Source organism: Camelina sativa, chromosome 9 (genome assembly GCF_000633955.1).
Source record: "Camelina sativa cultivar DH55 chromosome 9, Cs, whole genome shotgun sequence".
NCBI classification, from domain to species: Eukaryota; Viridiplantae; Streptophyta; class Magnoliopsida; order Brassicales; family Brassicaceae; genus Camelina; species Camelina sativa.
Window position 1 is genome coordinate 29,223,466 of NC_025693.1, and position 6,274 is coordinate 29,229,739.

The following is a 6,274-nucleotide window of genomic DNA, read 5'->3' on the forward strand; positions in this document are numbered from 1 at the left end:
GTCTTCCCGGACCTCCGAGTAGCGGCGCATTCAGCGCGCAGTTCCTAACCGAGTACATGAATAAGGCAAGCGCCGAGATGGCCCAAATCCGCTCTAAGGTGCACCTGGCAACAAGCGCAGCCCCAGACATCGATCGCGTGATCGCCGAAACAAGGCGTACCCCGTTCACAGACCGAATCGCGAAGGTTCGCCTTCGTGACGTGGGCAAGCTCCGCCTTCCCGAATACGCGGGCATAACGGACCCGGGAGCGCACCTCCGAGCTTTCAGATTAGCCATAACAAAAGCTTATCTCACCGACGACGAGTGTGAAGCCGGCTACTGCCGTTACTTCGCCGAGAACCTGGTGGGACCGGCGTTGGAATGGTTCGCCTCTTTGGAATCTAACTCCATTGACAGCTTCGATCAGCTCGCCTCGGCATTTTTGAAGCAGTATTCAGTCTTTTTCCAAGCTAAGGTGACCGAATCAGACCTTTGGCTTCTCGTCCAAGAAAAAGACGAACCGCTCCGCGATTACATCAATCGCTTCAAGTCAACCAAAGCCAGGATAACCAACCTAAACGACGAGGTTGCCCTGGCAGCCCTTCGGCATGGCTTATGGTACACCTCGAAATTCCGCGAAGAGCTCACCGTTCGACAACCCCCGTCGCTCGACGACGCACTCCATAGGTCGATTAATTTCGCCCGAGCAGAAGAGGAGCGGGCCGCTCTGGCCGAGATCCATAAGTCATCAAAAGCACCGTAAATGGTTTTAGTAGTACATCTCGGCGAAGTCAGGCTGGGACGCTCAGCTCCCCGGAGTATTGTGGGCCACACGAACTACGCCGCGTGGCAGCACGGGCGAGACGACGTTCTCCTTAGCCTACAGAATTGAGGCCGTAATACCAGCAGAAGTTACCATAGGCAGTATTCGCCGAGCTGTTTCCCCCGAGAATGAGGAGGAAAATAGCGAAGCGCTGCGCGATCACCTCGACGTCATCGACGAGAAGAGAGAACAAGCCTACGTGCGAGTTCAAAATTACCAGAATGCCATCGCTCGCTTCTATAACTCGAAGATCCGACCTCGGCGTTTCGCCGTCGGGGACCGAGTACTCCGTCGAATGTTCGATCACAGAAAAGAAAAGAACGCCGGCAAAATGGGAACCAAATGGGAAGGACCTTTCCGTATCACCGAGGTCGTTCGCAATGGCGTATATCGCCTCGTAGACGAGAGCAACGGTAAAGCCGAGCTCCGGCCTTGGAACGTCATGAACCTCAAAAAATACTTCTAAGAGGTATCCATAATAATCGAACTACGACCTGGCTTGATCCCCTTACGGGGTACGTAGGCAGCTCAATATCCTGAGCGCAGCCACCTTCCCAACTCGATCCGCTCCGCAAAATCTTTCCAAATAAAACGCGAATTTTACCATGACCTGGTGCACCGTTACCAAATATACCAAATCAACAAACAATAACTCTTTCTAACGGCGCGACGAAATTGCCTACAAATAAACGTACCTACGACACCAAACAGCACATGCGAATTTCGCACTGTCTTGCAACCGTTTCAAGCTTTTTCGAACACTTCATCAAAAAAAAAAAAAAAAACAACAAGGTCAACACAGCTCTAGCTAACAGTCCGCACCCCACGACCTCACGTGAAAGCAAATAAGATTTCACTACCCAATTTGGAAAACCTCAAAGGACTTCATCCCCAAATAGCAAATTTTTAGTGAATTCTACGGAGTTCACAAATTAAGTGCCCGGGGAACATTTCCCGCTGTCCGTAAGCCGGCCTAGGAGAGTTCCGTATACCCCGAGTACATATTAGAACTCACGCGTTTCGACCCGAAACAGTTAACAAAGACAATATGAAAAGAACAAGGGTTTAAATGCCTCCCCAGGCAGTTGATTCCAAAAAACGAAAAGAAATAAAGTCTTGGGTTAAAACCCCCCCGGGCAAGTCATAACAAAAGATTTAAAAGCCCTTTCGGGCAAATAACGCAAGTTCAAAACGATAAATAAAATAAAGACGCCATAACTCAAACGTCTTCTTCCCCGGTCCCAGCCTCCGGATCCTTCGCGGCACTCGCGTTGCTCCCATGCTCGTCCAGACCGCGCGGGACCCCGGTTCCGGCGTCAACCTCCATGGGCGCGACCGAGTCTTCCGAGATCTGAGGAAGGTCCAATTTGCTCACCGAAAAGTCCGAAACCGCCAAGGAGTTGGACCTAACCGCAAGGACCGCCCGCTGCGTCTCGAGAACTTGCACCTCCTCCGCAATTGATGTCCTCCCCTCGTCGATCTGCTTGATCAAAAGAAGGTTGGACTCGATCTCTGCGAGATCGCTCTCGACCGCGGTCTGCTCTTTCTTCCTCTCCCACTTGCTCTTCACTGAATCCAGCACCGCCCGGTAGTCTTGGGACATCCGCTCCTTGGCCTCACGAACAGCTCGACGAGTCGCCTCCGCATGTTTTGCCCCTTCCCCGAGGAAGATCGCGAAACCGAAACGACATGAAAGATTCTCTGGATATTCGCCTTTCAACCCTCCCAAAAATAGGTTAAAAGGCTGGGGGGCAATTGTTGGTGTTGGGTTTCGACGATCATAAGGCCCACCAAATAAGCCCATTAGGGCGTACGCGCAGGCCAGGAAAAGAGGCCCAGTAAGGGCCCATGGAGGAAAACCCGAGCAGGAGGATGAAGTCAACCTGGAGAAGAAATCGGGATTGGGGAGCCGAGATTGCAGCGAGACGTTTAGGAAGGGTTTCGAGGAATTTTAGTTTAAATAGCAGATGAATGTGAAGGACACAAGACATGTAATCAAGCTCAGAGCGAATCAATAGAAAAAGTGAATACAAAAGTCCAGTTCGTTGTTTTTCATAGTTCTAAGTCGATTTGTACCGAAAGTCTGCCCAGATCTCATTTTACAAACTTATTCTTCTAATTGTTGTTTCTAGCCCCAACAAGTAGTCATCAATATCGTTTATTTATCATAATATTACCACATGACATATATTTATAACGATTTTCCCTCAAAACTTTGAATGATTATATTGGAGCTCAAGAATTAATATTAATATAAAAAATTTTAAATCAATATCCCGCGCTTGCGCGGGTACAAATTCTAATATTATATATAATCGTTCTATGAAAGAAAAGATAATCCAAGTAAAGATCAGTTTATTATTTTTATCGGTTCAATCTAGGTTTGACTCGGTTCAATCTAGTATTTGAGCACTCTGATCGTGGTCCATACATGGCATGCTTATTTCTCGATTGATTCTATTAACTCTTGTAAATTAAATCGACGTTGAACACGAGAGACCCACTCAACGTATAATTTAAGTATAATAAAATAAAATAAAATAAAATCAAGTATTTTCATTCAAGTAAGATATGCCAGGATTAGAAAAAACGGGTTATGGATTTTTTACGTATAGTGAAATGTCATCTCTTTTATTTAATTTATATTGGACATTAAAATTAAGCAGTTGTACGCCTTGTCACTTTGAGAGTTGAGAAGATATGATCATCAACTGTCATCACTTTGTCACTTCAATCTTCTTAAGCTTCTTCATTCTTCTATCCTCCGGCTGGGGCTGAGCACACGTCTCTTTAGGCTTTTTTTTCTCATCATGCTTTGGCTTTTTCTTCTCTTCCTCCTGCTTCTGATTTTTTTTTCTCCCCTCGATCTTTCGTGTTTGCAAAAGGGGAGAGTCTGGACTGTAAACAAAGATAAATATGGGTCACTAAGTCATATTTTTCCACCCTAACAGCAACAAGAAATAATCATATGAAGCAGCTCTTACAACCTTTGTAAACTGTAACCATTAGTTGCCAGAAATGAGCAGATCTGGTACCATTATTCAACCATGGCCGGTTGTCCACCAATATGTAAATCTTTTTTACTTTTGTTGCCCAGGAAAATACTGAGATCAGAAAGATACAACTGCAAGTCTCTGAAACAAAACAAATCTTAACCAGATAAGCAGAGAACATCATCCAAATAAAATCTGTGACAATGTAGTTTTAACTTTTGGAAACAAACACGCGCGCAAACTATTGTCACATTTAAGAGCTCTGATCAGAAAAGAATACGAAAAAGGTTTGTTGGCAAAATAGTACATTTTAAAACTTAATTGAAATTGTATTACATTTACTATTTATAATTGGAGAAATAGATGATTTTTTTTATTTGTGTAATAGAAGAGATGTGAGATAGATAAGAAAGTGGAGTATAGTGTATTAGTATAAAATTACAAAAGGGTAGCTGCATAAAATACATTCGTACAACATATTTAATGTATAGAATTATTATACACATATAAATATTTTTATTTCATTCATATTGAATATATTATATATTAGTTGTACGGATAAAAACATATATATAAATACACTAAATGAACTGTACGGGTTAAACTTGTGTATTATTATTCATTTGTACACTTGATATCTATACACATTATAATGTACATTATAATGTGTACAGACACCTATACATATTATAATGTGTACAAATATTTGTACACTTAATAAGGTGTACGGATACAAAATTTATAAAAAAAAATTTAACATTATCAAATATAATCATCACACAAAATGCATATCAAATTATAAAGAAAAAAACATAGATTTTTTGTATCTGTAAAAAATAAAAATAAAATATATATTAAACAGTATTTTAGTTATTAGATTTAAAGGGTAATTTAATAAAAAAAAAAATATATATTTAATTTCAATGGCACATTTGTAAATAAAATGATTAGTAGATGATTAAGAAGTAATTCAAATAGTAGTAAATAGTGAAAGTGTGTATTTTGTCAATTTTAAATACTGAATGTATTAATTCTCCAATTAAATTTTTAAAATGTATTAAAACTTCAATTTTCTAAAAAAAAAGCCAACACGACTGAGAAATTTAAAACAGTCTACATACGTAACCCAGTTGCCGAAATTACGTGGGAATTGCTAGAACAAATGCTTCAGCTAATACTTCATCTCACAGGGAATGTGAGAAGACATTAACAACAAGAACATATACTACCTCAGATTCAGGAAAAGAATCCAAGCCCTGCATTAAAATTCTACATGCATGCGATTCAATTTTAATTTGAGAAATTTTTTTAAAAGAAAATATAGTAATAAATTGTCAAAACCAAAAGAGATATTGTTTTGTCTGAAAGTACAAGATATATTTTCCTTTAAAAGGTCCAACAAACAAGGCTTTGTTCGATCGTCAAAAAAAAAAACAAGGCTTTGTTCAAAAAAAAAAAAAAAAGACTACCTCCATCCGTGTAGGTGTACCTTAGCAAGTTTCTTATTAATTTCTTCATGATAAAACAGATTAAATATAATGCAAACAGCAAATGATTGACCAACGTGTAGAGTTTGTGTACTATACAGTCCAACCTAGAGCTATAATAAAATTAGTCTAATTAGAGTCGAGATCACTGTGTTACGACGTGCGGAATTTGGATCTTGAAATTTCTAGTATCACTTTATCAGAACTGAATCTACTATTCTAGTTTGATTTAGTATGTTTTCAATTTTTTTTCCGTTCCTAACAACTTACAATTCCATTTAGTGTCTATTGCAGTTCAATTTGATTAAACCAACCAAAACGGACACGTAATCGAAATTATTGATAATGCTTTGATTCTAATCCATACATGTCATGTATCTGTCTTTATCTCGGTAGATATACAATATATAATTTCAATTTTATAGTGTATAAGGATAAACACCAGGAATTAAACTTTTGATTTCAATGTGGTAGACGCCAAAGTATATGCTCGTGTGATAAAAAAAAAAAATTCTTTGTCGATATTGGCAACGTTAGTTTCTCGAAAATATGATCTTATAAATAAAAAATATATTTTGTATGAGTATTGAGTAGCACAAGAAATCCAGAAGCAGAATCCCGGCGGAAGCTAACAAAAAATCATAGAGTTATAGTATTTATTACAATAAACATGAACATTCTTCTAATGAAGTTAACATTGATTTTTCACAGTTTCCTTCAACAGTTTATATTAGGCCTAGTTTATATGACAATATAATATATATCTGCATGGATCACGTTTTATCATTCGTAGAAATTTTGTCTTCTTAGATGATCATTGACTTTTATAGATGTGGTTGTTAAAATGTTACTATCTATAAACAGCAAAAAGGGAGAGACAAAATTACTGTTTAATTTCACTTTTATTTTGAGTCTTAAACTAGAGAAGAAATAATAAAAGAAACATAGGAAATATGTTTTATTCCAAATTTGATGAACAAAGAGAAACACA